The sequence below is a fragment of the Anoplopoma fimbria genome, chromosome 18, assembly GCF_027596085.1.
Source record: "Anoplopoma fimbria isolate UVic2021 breed Golden Eagle Sablefish chromosome 18, Afim_UVic_2022, whole genome shotgun sequence".
In the NCBI taxonomy this organism is placed as follows: domain Eukaryota; kingdom Metazoa; phylum Chordata; class Actinopteri; order Perciformes; family Anoplopomatidae; genus Anoplopoma; species Anoplopoma fimbria.
The window spans coordinates 19,174,338-19,196,982 of record NC_072466.1 but is presented as its reverse complement, the minus strand read 5'-3'; positions in this window follow the sequence as shown (position 1 = coordinate 19,196,982).

Here is a 22,645-nt window from a genome sequence, read left to right as displayed (position 1 = left end):
TGCTCAATTTCAAAGGTCATTATATAAATCCAATATTGTCAAATGTTAACATAAAAAATGTAATTGTGTTTATTATTGGGGGGTTATCAGTTGACTTCGTTGTCCTGGAACAAATTTGTATACTATTTTACTTTACAAAACATTCCTGAATGATGATTTAAGGTACATTTCAGATAACATTATTTGTACGGTCTATAGTTTAGTATTTCTTAAAGAAAATGATTTCTATCCGTTCATTCTACCATAGCAAACATTGTGATGTCTTGTACTCACACCAAAAGAGCAGCACTCTTATCAGTCATCTAGTCACTTCATTCCAGTTCTGAGCAGCTCATGAAGGAATTGGTCCTCCCTTCGGCAGTTTGAAATGTCACCCATCAATTACAATCTGCTCTACAGATAAACTCTCCCTCGCACCTTAATGGAACTTTTAGGAGATTAGATAGCTGACAATCAGCTGAAAGACTAAAAGACCAGAGAGAAGTCAACAGCTAAAAAGTGACACCTATAAGGGCTTTCTGTTTGTTCCTATAGTGGAGTGTCATGTAAGTGCAGTGTAGAACAAGTAACAATGTGGTTAACAGGTTTATCCATTGACATGCAATCACACTTAGTTGGGTGTATTGTGGTGTAAAGTATCAACTTTTCATGAGCTAAAAAAAGACATACATTTTCAGATAATTCAGTGTTGTTTTAAATGGTTTATTGAAACTTAAAAGAAGGAGGTAAATCAATTTATCAGAACAATTTAAATAGGCAATTTTGGAGATACATGGTTGTCTTTGGACTGCATATAGCAACATATTTTTTTACTCACTTTCATAGGATCCTTTCAACTAATACTTTTGTCTTATAAAATATAAGTATTTAAGGATAATAATTAATGTTGACGATGAATGATGATTAAATAAATAAACTGGTTCGGGAGGGACAAAAATAATGGCAAGGTAATGTTGATCCTATGTTGATTATTCATTTTCTCAACAAAAGTTTTTGGTTAGCCATCTGGTATGTCAGTATAAAACCATCAGTTTTCTCAGATGCAAAATAATTAAATAAATAAATGTTATAAATTTGAATTTACAATCAAACTTAGGATTTGTGAAACCCTTTTTAGGGCTTAAGGAGTGATGCTGAAAAAGCTGAGACAGTGACTCGGTTCGTGAGAATGCTTTCTGTTCTTATGCTAAGATTTTATCCAGCGGTCAGGTTTCTGTGTAGGAATCACAGATTTTTGTTCCCCATTAGCAGATTTAAAGTCCCTACAGGCAGATCAATCAATGCCGGTCTGTGGAAGTTGAACTGTTGAAAGGTCAGACAGGTCAGGGAGCGCCTAGAGTTCACGCTGGCCGCCTGAAGCTGTTGCTCCGTCATCTTGAACAATAGGTCATTGTCACAGGGAGGTAGGGACGCTTATGCCAACTTAATTGGCCGCCTTGGTACAAGAATCAAGTCCAATTATTTGGATGATTCAGAAATGAAATAAATTGTAGAACATCTTGGAGTATTTGGAAAGAGAATCAGGTGCACACAGTACAATGGATGACCTGAAATGACAGCAGCTCGGATACATGAGCCACTAAGTACCCCATAAAACACCTTCACGCCTCTCCTTTTCCCTCTTTCCTTTCCCTCTGTCTCACTTTCTACCCCCCTCTCCATCTGTGTCTTTCTATAGCCCTGTCTTACACTCCCCCCCTTCTATTTTTTTCTTCATAGACAGATGATACGCTGTCCTCCTTCCAACACCCTCGCAGTAGCATATTTCTTTCCCTGGAGCAAGTAACTCTGTCTTCTGCCTGTGTCCACACTCCTGTCCCCCCCCCCCCCCCCCCCACCCCCTGACAACAACACAACCCAGGACAGGCATGGCCTGCAGCTTCGATGGCCCTCCGTGGAACAAAAACACACGCTGCCGCTCAAAAGCCTCCTTTATCTGCGATGAACAAAAAGACGGATTCACCTCCACACTGTTCCCACCATTAGGCCCTGGCCTGGACCCTTTTTCCGCTCTCCCTCTTGCTCACACCCCCACTGGGGCCTTTCAGCATGGGGCAGTAGGGGGTGTGAGGTACGGCCTTTATGTTGACATGTGTCCATGCTGGTTTACTCTGTCTTTCACAATAGACATGCAAAGAGATTGTCCAGCAGCTTTTGAGGTGACCACCTCCATTTAGATATGAATGAGCATGGGGGTAAAAACACACCTGCATCTTTCTGTGGGTTCGGAGTTAATACTAGAGGGTTAAGTCTGTTCGAGTTGACTTGGAAGTTTGGAATTAAGCCTGAAATTGATTCTGAATCAGGCTGGTATGGATAAACGTCTTAGAAGTGTGCTTGACTGGGTTCAACTTCATATTTGTGTCAAAAAATATCAACCCTACATGTCATGAAATTTTCATATCATAATCAAATGATATGTTTTCTTGTTCAACATGTGGGAGCACCACTCAATCAACGAGATATAACGATGTGCTGGCAAATTTGCATTGCTTGAATACAAAGTGGGTCATTTGGAGGCGTTGTTGCTGGCATGTAGACCCTGTCGTAAAACCAAATGCGTTTACATACTCAATAAATGCCTGTGTTCAATGTAATGTTCACCCTAACATTCATTCCTTCTTTCAGAAACACCAATGAAATGCCTGGGCCATTTGACTCTGACTGGGTTCATGAAGAAATCATTATCCCCATGACCCGAAGCTATTAATTCCATCTCTCACTCCTTCCTCTGTCTCTCATTTCTCTCATTCTCTAGACAAATTCATTTACATGAAAGACCACTCACGCTGGCACGGGCCTGCAGGTAAATGACAATCTAACCAGCGATTTCATACAATATTACCATTTCTCAGCTGCGCACGCAGTCCACGGGGCTGTGGGAAATGTATCATTAATAAATCTGCCCCTTTCCTATGACTGAAGGGATCAACATGTTTTAATTATCCTGCCGTGATTTGAACTCGATCAGCGTAGCGTTCAGTTACACAAACATCTCACCAGCGAGATAAACACTCTGCCTCTGCTCTCTGCATACAGAAAGAGGTGAAGCAACAAGGTAAGACACGGTCAGACTCTTTTTTTCCCCTGCTTGTGTGTCTGTGTGAATATTGCCACAGTAGAGCTTGTTTAGTGCAGCAGAAAGACAGACATGTGACACGTCTGGACTTGGTTGTTCTGATCAGCCTCAGCAGTGCAGACATAAAAAGACAAGTGGGGAGAAATGATATATCTTAATGTGGTTTACGTGTTTGAACTAATTAAGAGCAGAGTTGAATGCTCAGTTACTGTTGAATAAACAGTGGTTCCCAACCAGTTAGTCGGGACCCTTCTAAGGTGTCCCTGGATAAATCTGAGAGGTCAATAATAATAATTTTTTCTTACTTTTATCTAAATGTTGTGTCTATTATTTTCTTGGGACTTGATACATTCACAACTGAAGTATTCTTAAATCTTGTGATGAGCGGTCACAAGCCAAAAAGGATGAGAACCACTGATACAGTTAGTTATAGTCTTATCTTCCTTGATAAAATACATAAATCAACTTGCCTGTGTCAAAAATCAAGCAAATGTTTATTTTCATCAAGAATTCAAAGTAGTTGTTTTGTCTGGTCCGTCTCCACCTTCATGTGTAGTTGACAGCGGGAGAGCAGTTTAAACACTTGGACTAGGACCTCAGCATTTCACCGGGACAGGCTCAGACAGTAAGTCAGTCAGCAGGCGGCTGCGTGTGTGTGTGTGTGTGTGTGTGTGTGTGTGTGTGTGTGTGTGTGTGTGTGTGTGTGTGTGTGTGTGTGTGTCTGTGTGTGTGTGTGTGTGTGTGTGTCTTCCCACCTCCTCATCAGGAAAATCTTCAGCCTTTTGGCTGCTTTGGTGTCTAAGTCCCGTAGGGCAATGGGCAGCTTATGTAGTTCACACAAACACCCACAAAGCAGACATAGATACACACACACACACACCCACACACACTGGAAACACACATACACTCACGCAAGAAGGAACCTGCTATCAAAAGCTAGTCCCACTGGCTTGCTGCCAAAAGAAACGTGCTGAGGCGAACACTAATCCACTTTAAATTACAACGGTACTGAAAGCCTGTGACCACAGCCAAATATTGATATGGGGTCATTAGTCAATTATGGCTGGGACTCTTGCTGAGTGATCAGAGGGGAGGAACCAGGGCAGAGGTGGCCGGCAAGGAGGTGTCAGAAGTGGTCCGGGAGGAGGAGGTGACAGCTAGTGGATTAAGGTATTAGCAAGCAGAGAGTGTGACTTCAAGACAAACTTAGTCGAGATAGAGCTGTAGCTGTAATGCAATGAGTCATGTGATCATATTCTCCTACTTTTTCTCCTTTTCTCTTCATTCTCAGCCTTTAAAACTCAGACACCTCCTCTCTCTTTGTCCTGTGGGTAGTAAGTGTGTGTGTGTGTGAATGAGAGACAGAACAGTGAAATGTAGTGTATTTATTTCAACACATACCAACCCAAGTGCTTGCTCTGCCCAAAAAGCATCACCACCCCCCCTAGTGGCACATCAGATGTTATTCTTTTATTACTGTGCTCTTTCCATAATGTATTACAACTCATTAAATTACAAAAATATACAAGAAAATGAAATTCTGCATGTCACTTCCACACTTCCACTTCAATTAGAGCTAATTACAATTATGTATTATTCAATTCTGTGTGTTTGAAACTTCCTTTTTGGCAAAATGTACCTGGTTTTATTTGTTTGATTGATATTTAAGGCAGTTTTCCTCTTCAATTGTAATTAGTATGAAGATGGATAGAAAAATCTAGAGGAATCTAATCTTTCAATTAGGACCATAGTGTTTCAGGCTAAGTGAAACTACATCAATGCTTTGACACAGATGATACCATCAATTTCCTCTGGGTTAGTAATTTGATAAAGCATCAAATTGGAGAGATTGCATTGCAAAGGGCATCATCACAGCCAAGCCAATTTAGATGCTACGTGGGGCAAACACTGCAGATAGAAGAATAAAAAATGAATGCCTAAAAAGATGAGTTGTGTTTTACTGAATTATTAAACTATAACATTTAAAAAATATTTTTTAAATCTGTATTATGTGTGGCTGTATTTAGTCATAATCGTTGTATGTAGAAGCGAGCAGAGGCCACAAAGTCTGCATGAGTACATTAAGTCCTTGACAGGCGTAATGTCAAGAGCTTTCATTGTACAATACATTTTCTGAACATGCTTACTAAATGATTGCAGCTCTGAATGGTGCAAATAAGAAAAAGAGAGAAAAAAGCCCAGTAACAGACCACCAGTAAAGGAGAGACCACCTATAAATGCTTTCCATCGGTGGGTTCACAGAAGCACTTCAGCTGTAATACTTTAATTGCTCAGGGACTCAAAGTCTAATAAGGTTTCTAAATCGAGCTGCTTTATTTGTTTTCCTTTGACTCGCGGCTACAGCAAAAATGCAGCCACTCTAATTGCAGTGCCGTCATTAAGAGCTGTGGGTATTAAAAGTTTCTTCCTCCAAAAACGAGCATGTTGCAATGTTTTTTTGTTTTTCTTCCCCTCTCTCCAGAGCTGAATTACGTGGCCCTTTACGTCAAGACCAGGTTCACCAAGGAAGTCATTTCGTTTAATATAAGACATAAAACAATGTTAAAGGGTGAGTGTTTGCTCTTGACAAAAGGAGTTGTTAATTTTGCCATTTATTTATTGTTAACTGGCTGATCTTGTTACATTCTTATTTTAAAAGCAGTCAAATGTCCTCACCTAAGAACACGATACCTCTCTTCAAAACCAAAGACACAAAGTTTCCTTTAAAATATTGTGTCTAAGCTATTAGCTGTCTCCACTAATACAGAAATCGCAGATACAACTCTCACACAATCTTGGTGACAGATCTGTAAAAATATGTATTCTCAGATCTGTATTTTTATTCAGATTTTAATCAAACTCATCTCCTCCCACTTTGAGCTGCTCGCTTTTAATTGAGTTTGCATTGCAGTAATTATCAAGTGCGAAGGAAATGAAGTATCTGTCAGCTAGACGTGTCACAGGTACTCTCTCACGTTGACATGGGTAGTGTGTAGGGGGGTCTTGTACTTCCCCTGATGAAGCACACAATGGCAATCACAACTTAATTAACACTTTCTATATATACAACTGTACAACATGCAAGGAGACTCACGCGCGTACACAAACAGCGGGGAGGGGAGTAAAAAGCTGTTTTCCAAGCCTTTCTATTGATCCTGTGACTTTGACAGCCACACCTGTTGTAGGACCTGTGAAATTAGACAAGACAAACGCAAAGAATTGAGTTGGTTTATGCTAATTAATGAACTGTTATCCCCTATTACTTCCAAGCACCAAAGTTTAGGTGGAGACAAAAGAGAAGGAGAGGAGGAGAATCTTTCTGTGCATTCATTTCTACTCACACCAGTGTCAGCAATAAGTTATTATTAAAGTACGATCAAATCATATAAAAAGTGGCAAAATACATGATTAATTAACAATGAATATAAGTATGTAAAACACTATATATATTGTTTCAGATTGTTCTCAACTGAGCACTGTCAAAACTCAATTTTTTCATGCTTGACTCGTTCATTTTCTGCATTACTGTACATGTAAAATCTGTTTAAATCTGCTCTTTCATTGCTAAATTTCCCTTCAAGGCTTCACAGTTGGCCAGCCTTCTTTTATGCTACACCTGATCTATTTTTACCAGGGCCAGTCAGACAAATCCACCTGAAGTTATTTCTAATACATCGTCCTTCTATTCACCACATGCCTTTCTTCTTTTTTTTTTCTCTCTTTCTCTTCTGTCCTCTCTGTCTAAACTTGCTTTTCTTGATGAGTCCTAGCAGGGAATCACAGGCCTGGAAAAAAGGTAGGGGCCTGACAGAGATTGATGTCTGAGCGCTCCCCCTGATTCGCTGATTAAACCCATCAATCAATATGCAGAGGAGGTGTCCAATGCAAATGGATCCAATCAGGCGGAACGGACTGGTATTGTCTGTGTGTTGTGGCGAGTGGGGAAGTTAGAAGTGGAGGACAGGCACCCCACAGGACGGGGACAAAAAAATGCATGCAGGCTCAGACCGAGAAACAATTTGAGATTGTAAAGACTGAGACTGGACAATTGTATTCCAGTTGAGAAACAATGGCAGACATTCATTCAAAAAACTAACATTGTGAAGCCATGATTACTGATTCTCTCCTGTTCTCTGATATCACAGACACGTCCTCTTCCCTTGTGTAAATAGGAGAAAAATGGGCACAACTGACTACAGCTGCTAATTTCACCTCACACACACCAGCAACGTGCACACGCGTGCGCATAGATCATCTGGGCGGCATTCTCCTTGCGCCGTCCCCATCAGCTCACACGCACCATCATATTTTCCATGTCTCCATCTTCATCCAATCTTACTGTAATGGTACAGCAGGGACTGCAGCTGGATCTCCCCTCTGGGCCCCGGCTGCTCCCTGAAGTATCTGCCTTGCTCTCACTTCCACCCTCATTTGAATACAAGTAGCATCCCTGGTCATTACAGAGGGAGTGTGTGCCCTGCTCGCTTGTCATTGAGATTGGTGTGTATGTGAGTGTCTCGACGGTTGTGAAAGTGACACAGCCGGGATGGATACTGTGGTACCCAGGGGTCACGTTAGCCTCTGAGAGCTGCTCGCATGCAGTTGTCTACAATTGTCGAAAAACATGGCTGCTGTTGCAATCACCCCAACCAGCTTTAATTTCTGTTCAGTTTAAGTTCATTAGTCATGATTGTTCCATCAATGTTCTATCTCTATCATTCTGCAGGCTCATCCTCCTCATTCAAAGCCCACAGAAAGAGAAGGCTGGTCATTTGTTTCAGTAAATGACACAGATACCTCTCACTCTGGTTATAGACTAATTCCTCCCCTTTTGTGGGTAAGGGGTGGGGGTGAGGCAGTGGCACATTTGAGGGAATGATACCATGACACATTCTTCCCTCCTTTTCCTCCTCCCTCATCTCCCCCTTACTTTCTCTCCCCTGTCCACCACTCTATCCATCCGCCTCCTCCTCCCCTTTTCTCCAGCTCCGCTAGGAGACACCGAGCCCCTAAAATGGCTGCCTTGGTGCCAGGGGGACCACAGGCTGCTCTCCCATCTCCCATAATCACCGGGGCGATGCTCGGATGCCTCCCCCATTTGCATAATGCCATCCTGACACTTTCACTTCCGCCATCCATCACCGGCGGCGTGAGTCCCGCGGCCTGCTCCGTCGCTCCGTCTCCCCCTGATTGCGTCCTGTGTTTATCTGCCCAAGCACAAAAGATTGATTCCCCGCTGTCTCTCGGCCTTATGTTCAGCAGATAGGGATTTTCGCCGAATGATGAAGCACCCAGTCAGCTAATGATAAACAGAAAACACATATTCAAAAGGACGGTATCCCCCCTCTCACCGGCTTTAGTGTGGCTGCCGCTCGCCTTGCGTTCTCCTCTGCCATGTGTGGGGAAGAGAGGGATGTCAGGTTAAGGAAGTGAACACACTCTGCAGGGAGTTCAATTTGAAACGCAATTGTTTTCCTGTCAGTCCTTTTACATTTTTTCTGTTGATTTGCTCCAGGGGTAAGAGAAAATGAAGGACCGGGAAGAAAGGGAGATAGCAATTAAAATAAAACTGTCGTCTTGATGGCTGCTCTTGTTCTTCTACACACCACAGTGCAGGCGGATCTGACAGACCGTGCTTTAAGAACATACCCCGACTGAAAGATAAAAGCATACATGAGTGCAGTCCAGTAGCTTTTAAGAGGATGAAATTGCTACAAGAGGGTTCCTATAGGCTACTGCTACTGAAAGAGGAACAAACCAAACCCTATAAGTGCATTATTCATTAAATCACTAAGCATCTAACCTGATGCTGCATGTTACCCTTAAGAGACACATCCAATGAATGTATGTTGTAACAGAAGCACATTACACTATTATATCCAACTAAAATATTTTGACTTCATGCTTCACTTTAATGAAGTGGGCAGGAGTCACATTTCTTTAAATGTAGGCTACTACTACTACTAATACAAGGCTATGCCTCACTATGCAGGCAATGCTATTGTATGCTGCTGCAGATGCCAATGCAAAGTGTTTCAGCAAGTCTGCAAAGTTTCACTCCACGATAACAAAATACTATTAGCTGCTGTCACGTACAGGAGAAGAGAGATTATTTTATTTATTGAAATGAGATTGAAATGATAAATCTCTCTCCCCATGATAAAACACTGGGACTCATAAGCCTAGTGTGGGGGATAGGGATTAGAAAAAGATGGAGGCGAGAGAGAGAGAGAGAGAGAGAGAGAGAGGGAGGGAGAGAGAGAAAGAGATGGAGAGAGAGGGTTGAGTGAGAGGGGAAGAAATTCATAATGCATAATAAAACAAAAGGTGTCGTGGGAAACATCACTGATATTAAAATCAGAGGCAGACAGATCTATATGAAAAATGCAGATTTGAAAATGTAAATAACCATGGCCCTAGGGGGGAGGGGGAGTGATTCAAAGATAGGATGACAACATGAAGAGAAAGGCATTTATATGGGGGCTTTGATGTTTCTCACATCCAAATTTATGCTACTGACGACCAAAATAATGCCACTGAAGGGGATTTTACACAGTGCACTGCTTGCCCTGTTTCATACCATGATGATATAAAACACATTATGCTTCACATTATCTCAGTGTGACTTGTAATGAGATGATTCACATTCAAGAGGGATACTTAAGATTGCATTTCAACATTTCCAAACAACAACATGTTATCTTCACATTAAAGCCTGAAACAAAGGCGTTTGATCCATGCTCAAATGTGTGTTCCTTCAATGGGAAATCCACACAGTGTGCCTAACCTTAGCCTTTAAGGATGACCCTCTCACTTTAATCCATATGCATCCCGGATTGCTTTGATTTTCTGCCGGAGTCGAGCTGTCAATCAAAATCATCAGCAGAGTGGTCCCCGATATGTGGATGAAATATCCCTTTAATAAAGCTGACTCGCCTCGTCAATCAAGGAACAAGCAAAGATCCTTTGGAAACGTGCTCCTGCTTCTGCCGCTGTGCCAAAATGACTAGTTAAGTAAAAAAATGAAGGCGCTATAGTATTAGGCTTATCATTTGTGAACATGTAATTTTGTTGTTCTTCCTGTTCACAAATTTAGATCCTCTTTGGTGCTTTTTTCTCCCATTGCATTTGACAGAAGGTTTGTGGGAGTGTGAGAAATCTATACTAGGACGCCGTCGTGTTGATGGGTGCACATCGTTTATATGCAGGAACGCCAGGAAAAGAGTGGGAGTAGCCGGCTATCTCCCCATGTAAACCCCCCGCACAAGTTTGTCTTGTCGTGGTACTTTACAATACTTGGCTCCCTGAACATTGCCATTAGGGAGCTCTATCGGAGCCACTATTTTGAATATATCATTATTCTGGCAGCACTATCACATCTAGCTCATCACAATTTTTCTCTTTTTTTCTTTGTTTTGAATAGATAAAAGCTTCATGAGAAGAGAGCATCAAGTCACTTGAAGCACTGACACCTCACAGCCAGATTCATTGTCTCTTGAAGTTCTGCATGCGTTGTCGAATGTTGAAAGTAAGATCCCTCTTATCATACTGTTTTTTGCCCAAAATCTAAAGGCCTAAACCTATACATATTTTTGTATGGCCACTTGTTGGAAAAGGGATCTGAAACTAAATCCATACAATACCAATTTATTAACCAGTCAAGGAAAAAAAAAAATTTCTGGCACCAAAAATCTGCTCTTATTTTTGCATTATAACTGATCAGTAAATTATCTATTAACCATTAGTAAAGCCAATAGTTTCAATTTCTGAAATTATAGAGTGGCCTTTTTGGAAAATGATACCATTTAGTGGAAATGAAAGTGAACAGTCTCATTGTCAGGTGGACTCACTTTCAATTTCTCTTGCAAATGAAACGGTTTGTATAATCTGGGTAAAATGTTCAACTGTCTGATGGTCTGACAATTGTAAAATCCGACTTCTTTTTCAATAATGTGGTCGTAATTTCCTGAACTCATCAATTTATTTCGTGAGTTCACTTCATTATAGGAAGAATGGCCAAAACTAGGACCCAAGTTGTGATGAACAGGATTTATCGTTTAAAGTGGAATCCAGATAAGAAACACAGGAAGCCCTAATGACATTAACAGATGCACTGTCTGCCAAGCTAGCTAACGTGGACATCTTGTACAGCTTTGCTAAGGTCAGTCTTCCTGAGCATATAGGGCCTTCCCTCCCGCCCGCTCCACAGCTGCTTTTAGTCAGGGCCTGAGGTCCCTCCATCCTCTCCCTCCGCCTTCCCCATCCCCTTCCATCCCTTCATCCCTCCTGCCCCTCAGCTTTCTGTTCTCTTGCCAGGACTGTAATCAAGCCTTCAGCTTGTGGCCAGGGCCTACCTCCCTCCCAGCCCGAAAAAGCCACCAACAGACTAAACTATGAGAGAAATGAAGGGCAGAGACTGAAGGAGGCGAGCGAGGTGTGAGAGATAGTCATTAAAACTGTGCCCTGTACGCTGAGAGAACACCAGCATAATGTTTTAAATACAGGGATTGCTGCAGTGTGTTTGGGAAAATATTATTGTCAAAAGTTCAGGCACCGTTAAAGCTGGAAGTGCAGGAACAAAATGAGCACTAATGAAAAACATGTGCACCTCAAATTCCACTCATTGCATTGTCTGATTAAGGCCTTTGTTAGGACTTTGATTGGTGGCAAAGAGATGAAAAATACAATTACGCATATTGTGTACACAGTCAACATCTTAAAGAGGAATTAGGCTTCCTCGCTCAAGGGGCCACCTTTTAAAGTCGTCCTGACTGTACCTGCTTTTGTGTGCTTTTCCCCTCTCCAGTGTCATCTTCCATGGCCAGAGGGGACAGTGTAGCCCCCACGGTCATGTCCAAACAAACCGCCATCTTTCTCCTCGCTCCTAAACAATGCCCTCTCGAATGACGTGACTGCAGCAACAGACCATCATTCTGGACAGCCTTTTGGTTTACTCAAGGATGTGATGTTGTCAGTGCTGCCTTTCAAGGCCAGGTCCATGGACAATCTGTCAGGGCCACTGGAAAACAATGCTGAGGCTCATTACACAGATATGTGGGGCTATAATATATATATTTAGGATCCACACAATTAAAGCACCATGGAGTCACATGGGTAATATGATGACGATACAGGTGATGTGGGTCTTGAATTTGATTGAGAAAAAAAGTTTATTTCCTATAGAAAAGATAAAGGGAAAAGTAAATGCTGGTATGGGCAAAACAATTTGAAATAAAGTTCAGTTCCTACTTCAGAAGATCTCTTTAGCATCTAAATATTTACTTGCCTTCCTAAACCGGTTTTAAATAAAATAGGTTCACTTTATTTTCTAAAGACATTTGTAAAGGAAAATCCATGGCAGGAAATCCGCCCAAATCCTTGGAAAATCCAATAATATTTGCATAGAGCTTAAAACATGCAAAGTCCCTGCGTACGAATTAAGCTGGAAAGGAAAGCCCTGCTGGTTATGCATTAAAATGGATTGGAAGCAGGGTTTGACTCCTACAGGTAAAAGCCCTGGAGTGACGACTGATTTTGCACTTTGAGGAGAAAAAAAACAGAGATGTCCCTTCACCGCTGTCCAACTCCCCCCTATGCTGCAGGATAATCAGTTTGGCAGCGCTGCACATCGCTCAGTGACCCTCTCAAGCTTTCACACCTACCTTGAATAGAAAAGAGGAGCACAAAGAAATCCTCTACTGTACCTGGCACAAGGCCATTGATGTACGGTGGAGATGTAATGGATATATTCCATTGTGACAGACAGGAATGAGAAGAGAGACAAGCTTGTGCACAATAGTCCATAAGAAGTTGAAGAGAGAACGTGGAAAGGTTTTCTTTAGCTGATGTTCTTCCAAGGCCAGTTCTGATTACAGGACACGGCCTGACACAGTATGCCTGTGTGCTGTCAACTCGGGGAAAACAAACATGGAATTTATAGCACATTAAGAATTCAACAGGCAATCTATTCAAGCAATTAATGGCGTATGAAAATAAGCTCTGTTGGCGTTGAAAGCACTCCAACATGAATGTAGGCCACGACTGTTGTGTGCTTTGTTTTCCGCTGATTCGCCCTTGAGGATCACAGTTCCAGAGCTCACACACTTCACAAAGCTTCCCTGCGAGTTGCTGTGCCCCCCTTTCATATTCTTGTGTAAAAACGTACGGCATACCTACAATTAAATCTCTCCTGTGTTTGTCCACAAAGCACAGCCAAGGTGATTCTGATTATACTAAACAATGTTTGACATTGACAAGCTATTCGGGACATGCTGTCTTTTGTCATCTCAGGATTGAAAAATTACACTACTTTTTGTCAGCTGACAGTTGAAAACAGCCAATGGACATTCATGTAGGAAAATAAACATAAAATACTGGACACCCAGATCCCCTTAATTTCCACGTTTGCTTAAGTATATTTATTTATCTTTTTCATGTAATTGCTGGTTCATAAGAAATGCTGATCCTGTAGCTGGCTGATGAGTTCTAACCTCAAAAGACACACAAACAAGCTTTAAGCCTATGGGCAAGCACGTATACTGTAAAAGTGACCTCTAACCTAGCCATGTTGACTTTGCACTGTACTATTGTCACTCACAACACATTCCTGCCATACTTGTGAGGTCAGGTGTAATTCCCCCTGTGGAGCTGTTTTAACCGGCATTTTGCAGTTTCTACTAAACAGTGATTTTTGCAAATTACGAAACAGTTTTTACAAAATATAGCAATTTCAAGGGCTCACATTCATTTTAAGAGAGTGTACATTGTTTTGTGAAATTCTTCCAAAACAAGCATGTTGGTCAGACTTTTAAAAAGTTCATATAGTTCCCCAAAGGTTGACATTTTAGGAAGATCTGATGATTTCTTCAAATAACAATAAAGTGAAGAAGCTATCTGGGATGAAATACAAACTATTCAATAAATCTACCATACGCCAGAGTGAAGTTCAGTAAACAGTGAAAAATCTGCACAGTAAACTAAGATCTGACACTTTGCCTTGACCCATGACAGGAATTATGGTGAGGCTTTGATAGCAGTTCCAAAGCAACCACTAGGGGCAGGAATCTGGCCTAAGGCCCCAAGGGAATGCATATATGGGTGTGTGTTTTGGAAGATTTTTTTGCTTGAGATGATTCTCATGAGGGTCAGAGCAAAAGAAAACAGCTATGATTAACATGGATTTTGAAGGAGCTGCTATGAGTGCACCTTGTAACCTACAGCTTGTAACCTACCTCCTCCTATACATTTGCAGAGCATACCAAATGCGAAGAATGGAGCAAATAAATGTAAAGCTTAAATCACCTCATAGTATTGGTGATTGGTGGCCCATTAAAGACAGCACGTCTCACATTAACAATGCAAAATTCCAGAAATTCACACATGATAATTCCAAAGATTCACACATGAATAACATAAAGTGATCGTTTCAGCACTTCACACATGCACAACATTAGTTTCACATGTTGTAACCTCATAAAATGATTCTCAAGGAGAGGCTGGTATAGATTAACACAGTGTACATTATAGACCACTGATGCCTCCCTAACATGTGACCAAAATTAATCAGATTTAGATTCAAGTGATCAAACTGTAATTAATCATGTGAAGAGGCAAATGATCCTTGACGGAGCTCCAGCTGCGAGATGCCTCTGTTTGGTCCCGCGTGCCCCTCTTACAGGGGGTCCACCGGGGCTACATTAAGAGGCTTTGTGCCAATGTCACCTAAATTACAGTCACTTAACACAACAGATGTACTGAATGTCGAGCAAATGATGTGCTCTGGTTGGGGTGGCGCATTCACATGCATGGAATAAATTTTACCCAATGTATCAAACATGTTTTTTTTGCATCCTCTCCCCCTCTCAGTTAATTTGCATCTCGCTAAATGCATAGCATGCTCCACTAACCCACGCTGTCTAGTATCTCAATCTCCAAACAACTCCATCCTTGGCTCTTTTATTTGCCGGCCTTTACCGTCTCCAATGCAGCGTTTGCATCGGTAAATTAAGCGTATTTATTTCAGTGCATCAGTTTGAGGAGATTTTCTCTGCTCTTATAGACTCAGCAGTGGATATGCCAGACGAGCTTAGTTCAGAAGATTATTTTTCTCTTTGTGTGTCAGACTCCTCAGTAGAGGCACAGGCAGATACAGGTATTCAGTTGGGAGCCAACGCGGACTGTGCCATTGTGCTTTCCTTCACATAGGAGTAGAGTGTTCTGGCATTGCAGGTATAGAGGGGGACAATAACCCAGGGTTTCAGGCACAAATTACATTCATCAAGTTTATCAATAGCAAGTCAAGATTTAAGCCAACAAGCTCACCCTACCAACACGTCCACCCCCTCCTCCATAAATCTGGCTTTCAATGCAGAAGTTAATTCGGCATACACTGAGAGAAATGATCTGCTCATGATTATGCCTCCTTAGTTTATGAAACCAACACCGCTACTGCCACCGATCTGGCAACAATCCCTAAACAGCAGTAAAGATCTAATTTCTGTGCATAAATACTAAAAGCACTGCATTGGTTCTATAGCCCCTCTTTTTATGTGTGAGAGAGAGGAAGGGAGAGGGAGATTAAAGGCAGTTTAAAAGATGAAACCCTTCAGTCTGTAATTGTACTTTACTGGTGGTAAAAATATAGAAAGAGGACATACATTCTGAAAAAATCATAAGCCATTAAGCTCCAAAAGGGTTTGTGGGGCGGGGCGTGTATCCACATAAAGCACTGCTGAGAACCTGCAGCAAATTACCAGGCCTGCAAAGAGGGGGAAATATCACTAATTGCCCTCCATTCTGTCAGGTCAATTGACTCTAATTGGAGAAATAATAAAAAGCACACTACCCCGGGAGCAGCAAGCCCTGAAAACGACAGGGTCCTTTTTGGAAAGAGAGTGAAGGGGGGGGACTAAAATTCCTCAGTGCAAATATGGCATCTGAAATCTATCTTTGTCACCGCCATTCCTCCTTAAAAAACAATTACAGCGTGCCTTCCTCCTGCCACTGGGGGGCTATAATTACAAGGAAAAGGGCACAGGTTACATACCAAGTGAGTATAATAAAAAGACGTGATTAGGAATTAATGTGAATTCATTTTAATCTTTTTACACCTGTATGTGTGATCTTATTATTAAGAGTGTCTGCGGATGTGCATGTCTGTGAGGGGGGGGTCTTCTGGTCAGCTATTGTTGAATTGTCTCCCCCGAGGGCTCTGTAATTTAGAGTCAGATGTGTGTAGTGGAGGTACCAGGCCACCTACAACAGCAGGAGTATACAGAAGGAGAACAAGGAGGTTTTGAATATGAGAGATGCCCCAGGTGTTGGCACACAAGAGGGAATAGAGCTAATCTACTATCTACATTACTAAATTATTGGAGATGAATGGCTCTGTTAATATAATCTCCCACCCCGGGGGGATGATTCCAAGATTAAGGGTCTGACTCAGTATTCATTGCAGTTCTCAGCCCTTTGGGTTGCTCAAAAGTTGTAATTCTGTTTAAACCCAGTGTTTACTAAAAACTAGATGAAAGTTCCCCAACTTGCCCTTCCTCTCTTGGCAAAAAATATTAATGGAGTCTGTTTAAAGACAACATTTTATCCCAAACCTGAGTGAATGATATGTTTGATCACAGTGGTCAATTACATTAACATTACAATTTGTCTAAGAATTGAAGAAATTTTCCATGATGCATTTAGCAGCTTTTCTGTATTCACCAAGACGTATTATCAGAAATCCTATTCTAGATAAATTACTTAAATTACTTGTTCCATAGATGCTGGGTTTTCTTTTGATGGATGACTCAATCACTTTTACTATTGTCCTGCAATTGTAGATCCAAAGCTGACCAGAGCTGAACTGAAATTTAATAATATTGTCAGTAATTGAGCTATTGATAATGGCCAAGAAAAAAATCAAAACTCAGAGAAAAAATATTTCAGATTCAGTAGGATTCAGAGCGATTGCAGGTGTTGGAATCCTTGTGATTAATTCACTGGCATACAAGGCTTCCGGATGACAAAGACATTCTCCTGTGAGACCCACTGGCACATCCCCCTTGCCCCTTGAGACAAACCTTGGATAAAACAATAACAGGAGCCCAGCAGCACACAAACCAGTGCCAAACTGTACACCCACCTGCTTATGATCAATGAAACCACCCCATATACTATCTCGGTATACCATGCCAGCCACTGATGAAAGACCTCATCGTTAGTGACCGTCTTTGATCGGCTCATCGCCTGTTTTGAAATTTAAATTGACGGGAAAAGGGCTCTGTGAAGGAGTGGCATGCAGAGGAGAAAAGGGGACCCCACCCTCTGGGGAGATTAACGCCATCCCAGTCAGACATGTGTCAAGTGGCGCTTGATGAATCCTGGGAAAATGAAAAAAAGGTATGAAAAAGGAGACAGACAAAAGAAAGCCCTTTCTCTTCCCTTCTTGCCTCCTTCTACACATCCCTGCCTCTCAGATCATCATCTCCCGCCCTTATTCTGTCAACGCCTTTTTTGATGGTTACTGTCAGAGGTGTGCATCTCTTTTGTAGTGTGGTGTTTTGCTGCTGCCACAGTGAAGATGCTTCCTTCCTCTGCATATGCACAAGTAGGCAAGGGTGGGGTGGGTGGGTGTGTGAGGAGCTGGTGCTGGAATTTGGATGGGGGTGGGGGGCATGGATGCCTGTGGTTTCTACTGATTCTGACACACCTTAGGGAATCAGAAACCAAAGGACAGAGGGATCGCTTCTCGAGAACTGGGAAACGATATCAGAGTAGAGGGATTTGGTTGTTGGTGGGGGCTGTTGTAAGGGCAAGGCACATGTCTGTGACATTGTGGATGATACCACAGGCATGACAGCTAACCAATGTGCTAGAAAACCGTCAAGGAAAAGAAAAAGGGGACAGATACAGTAAGGATTGGCTGTGTAATCCTTATCCTTATTTGGTCAGTAGACATGAAAAGACGAGTCATGAAGGGATGGGATTGTGTGTGTGTGCACATCCATCGGTCATTCACACTTGTCAAACGGAATGTCTCTCCTGTCACATAAGGGTGGAGGTGTCACCTTCTCCATTCACCCCTGTGTCTGTCTGCCTGTGCCTGAAAAGGCCATTGCATCATTTGAAGTGACGATGAAATAGAATAGCTAAATAATGTCCCAGCAGGAGGCCGCTCGCAGAGACGATACAATGCGCAGGGCTGCAAACTAATGGCCAGCTGTCTTATAATGAGCTTCGGCGATCTAGGCTCTCTGATTACCCCCCTCGCCCCATCACTGTCCCCGCTGTGGGACATTTCGGGCACTATGTGGTGAAGGTGGGTTGGGGGGATGTGGAATTGCAGAAGTGGGGGATGAGGGAGGGACTGTCCCTCTCTCTCACAGCTCAAACCCCCCAAACCCACCACACAATACTGAGCACCGAAACCCTCTCAGTTAACGAACCAAGAACCGTCTAATTAGAGCTCAAAAATTCATGAGGGTCCTCATTAATATTGAATATCTGTTGTGGGCCACAACTTCAAAATAAGCACTTGCATATGCAGATGGAAGGTGAGAGGAGGAGGGTGGGAAGGAGGGACAGAGGGAAAGAGTGCATTGTGCACTGCCAAAGTAAAGGTAGTGAGGTAAAGGTAGAAGGAAGGAAGTAGAAGGATCTGACAGAGTAGGGATTGGGAAGTACATGAAAAGAAGGGCGGCGGAATAAGGAGACAGATGAGGAGAGGAGATGGAGGGAGAGAAGAGAAGAGGAAAGGGGAGGAGAAGGAAAGGGATAAGAAAAAGTGAGGGAGCCCAGAGAGCTGTACCTGTGGAGAAGAGTTGTAATGTAGGAGGACTCTCCTGGGAGAATGTGCATGGTCTTTAATGAGGAGGGTGGAGCGCAGTGGCAAGGAATAACAAAAAAAGAAAGAAAAACATTCTGCTTTTAATCCCTCTCTGAGAGGAATAACTCTTTCAAGCAAGTACGCAGAGGTATCACTTTTTCAAGTCCCTCATTCCTTCTGTATTTCCCTGGAATAGGGTACACAGATAAAAGATAGTCATTTGAAGTTTGTCTGCTACCAACAATCGCCATTCGCCATCTGATAATACTGGGTTTACAACTTCAGTTTTAGAGGCATAGGGTAATGTGCAGGGGGGAAAGTAATTTCATAGTGAAGAAGAAGAAAAGCTGACACAAATTAACAAATGTCTCCTTACATTGCTATATAAGTGGTTGATTTTTGTCTGTGAGAAACTGAGCAAAGCAGTGGACACTGTCCTCAAGTCTCAGTAAGGGCAGAGATTTCTGGGACAATAGATGCCATTTATACTTATATATCCAGATAAAGTCTAACAGCAATTTAATACACTTTTTGTTTACACTTGTAAACCACATGTATGTGTCTCTGTTAGCCACATCACAAATCTGTCTAGGGTTTCCCGGGCTTCATACAAATCAGGCTCAGCCTGCTACAGCCATGAAGTTATTTTATATAATGTTCAGGACACTATGGCTTAAAGCTCTCAAATCCAGTTCCTTCCCATGCAACTACCATCTCTGACTGGACAGTCACCCACCGACAGTGTGCCCTCAAGGAGACGATATCCCATTCCATCGGACCAACAACAAAACCAGTCTTTTCAACTTCTTCAGGGCCTCCACTCTCACAACTTTGTCCACCAGCTCACCTCTTGGTTCTCTACCCAGCGCCATCTGTTCGTGGCCTACTGATAATGTTTGGCTGTCCAGCCAACTACAGAGGGGCTGGACAGCCAAAGGCAGCCAAATGCTCCAACCCTGGTTCAAGACCAGGTCGTACCTCTTTCTCCCTCGGGACCTTCTCCTTTTCTATCCGTTTTTATCTTTGATCCCCTACCTCCCTCATTCACCTAAAAACACCCATAGACGCCTTGAATTCTACCCTCAAGGACCATCTCGACCGTTAGTTTGTCCACTTTGTCATTCACTATTTTAATACAGATATTGAGGCCACTTCATCATTAATTTGCTAAAATCTCCAGTTTGCCCTTGCTGAGCAGTGGACAGCAACACAGTGGACATCATCAGTCCCATCAGCAGCCCCTTAAGGTAGAACTCTGCTAAGAAGAAGCTCCATTTGATCTATCTTCTTCCCACTGCACTGCTACACCAAGCATCAGCAGCCTAATCCCCAGCCCTTACTATCCCTATCTGCCAACACCCCATCCCTTCATAATTTCATCATCTTGGAGCTTCCTCCGCCCTTCACAAACCTGTCTTTGGTAGCACGAGTTGACAAAAAAGGTAATCCTCATCCATTCAAACAACTGCGCTACCATCGATATAAAAAAAGAATGCTCACAATTACTCAACATCATGAATTTCGGCTGGTTCAGAGACTAGTGATGGACTTGAAAAACTGTGTTCATAGAACACAAAGCAAATTTTTGCCTTGCCTTATCCAGATATAAGACCTGGCTCAATAAAACAGGTTAAATTAGAAATAAAGTTATAAACAATTGAACTGAAGTATTTTGTTTCACCCAATCACATCCCCTACTAAATATAACAGGAAATTTTGCAGTGCGGCTTAAAAAAAAATCAGGAAGTTTTGCAGTTCCGTTTGCAACACAAGGGTACGACTGTGATGTTGGGAAACAGTGCCTCCTTGCTGAAATATAGAAGGAACTAAGTCAAAGCAGTTAAAGAATCTGCTCAACAGATGATAGTGAAACGGTTTCGACAAAGTCTCGACACCACAAGAAGTGCCAGTTCATATTAATTATGCCTTGGTAATTTGCAGTGTTATTAGAGCTACTGTGAGGATATTTCATTTAGGGTTGTCACTGTGGACAAAAGCAGTAGTGTCTCAGAGCACCAGAGTCCCTTTAGAAAAGTTCTCATTTAATTTTAGCAGGGTCTGAAATTCTGTCCTTTGCAGTCCTGGTTCTGGTTCTCCCGTGCATTGCTTCCCTCAGCAGGCCAAGCAATATGGCTTGGGTCTCCAGCAGCATTGTGTTGGTGTTGGCTACCAGCATAGGGAGCAAGGCGAAGTTCTGCTCACGACTGTAAGAGGAGCCGCTAATGCAGGTCAAAGGCAGCAACAAGCGGGATCTGGTTCTGTATGCAAGGGGCTGGTTCTGCTGGATGTCCTGTTTGAGTTTCAAGCTAAAGGAGTTTCTGGTTAACATATATGATTTTTTCAGATTTTGCTCAAAATCTGAACTGGTGGTGCCAATGACAAGCATTAAGAATAACTATTAAGAAATAGAAATCTTGATTACTTATGAAGCCTAGGTCATGAAGAGACAGTATCAGTATCAAATTGAGAAGCTGTTGCTTCATGTAACAGCATTGAACTACCCAAAAGTTGAGAAAACAGTTATTGAACAGAAGACCAATGAGACTGAATTAGTTGTACTTCACATTCCTCGATTAGTTAAAGGTAGGAAATGGTGAGAAATAGTAAACTACAAAACTTGTTTTTACTTTTACTGCTAAGAGTAGTTGGTAAAATTATTGTGTGAATTGGTGAAACCTTGTTTCTACAGAAAAATACAATTTTGAGATAGAGATTGAGAGTTTGTAGATTGAATGTTTAATGTGCAAGATATATGTGTCTTATTGCTTACTCAAATATTTGCGAAACTGAAACAATTGATTCTATTTTTATTTCTCGTATTTGTATTGTGTTGATATGCTAAGCATATTTTCTCAGGACATAATAATTCTAAAGTAATTTGGAATTTGAACTAAAGAGGAACCATTGTCAATATGTTAAGGATTTGCATTCAGTCAGCGCTTTGTATGAAGTTGTTATCTAGTTGTTCAACATAAGAGGAACATTAATGAAATATGAAGGTAAGCAGAAGACTATAAGCCTGTTTTTGAATGCAGGAATGAGGAGGTCCAGTGAAGTACGGGGGCCCCACAAGGAACCGTTCTGGCTCCATTCCTCTTCTCCATCTACACATCAGACTTCACATACAACTCTGCAAACTGCCACCTGCAAAAGTTCTCTGATGACTCTGCAATAGTCGGCCTCATCTCCGCCGGTGATGAGAGGGAATACAGAGAACTGAACCAGGACTTCATAGGATGGTGCCGGCGGAACCGCCTCCAGATCAACTCTGGTAAAACCAAAGAGCTGGTGGTGGACTTCCGCCGGGGTAAACACTGTCCTCCGGAACCAGTGAACATCCAGGGACTGGACATTGAGATTGTGAAATCTTATAAGTACCTGGGTGTTCACTTAAACAATAAACTGGACTGGACTGATCACACTAACGCACTTTACAAAAAGGGTCAGAGCAGACTGTATCTGCTGAGGAGACTGAGGTCCTTTGGAGTGCAGGGAGCACTCCTGAGGACCTTCTTTGACTCTGTGGTGGCATCAGCCATTTTTTATGCAGTGGTCTGCTGGAGCAGCAGCATCTCGACAGCCGACAGGAAGAGAATAAATAAACTTGTCAAGAAAGCCAGCAGAGTGCTGGGGTGTCCACTGGATACGGTGGAGGTGGTGAGAGACAGGAGGATGATGGCCAAACTGTCATCCCTGATGAACAACACCTCCCACCCCATGCAGGACACCCTGGCAGCTCTGTACAGCTC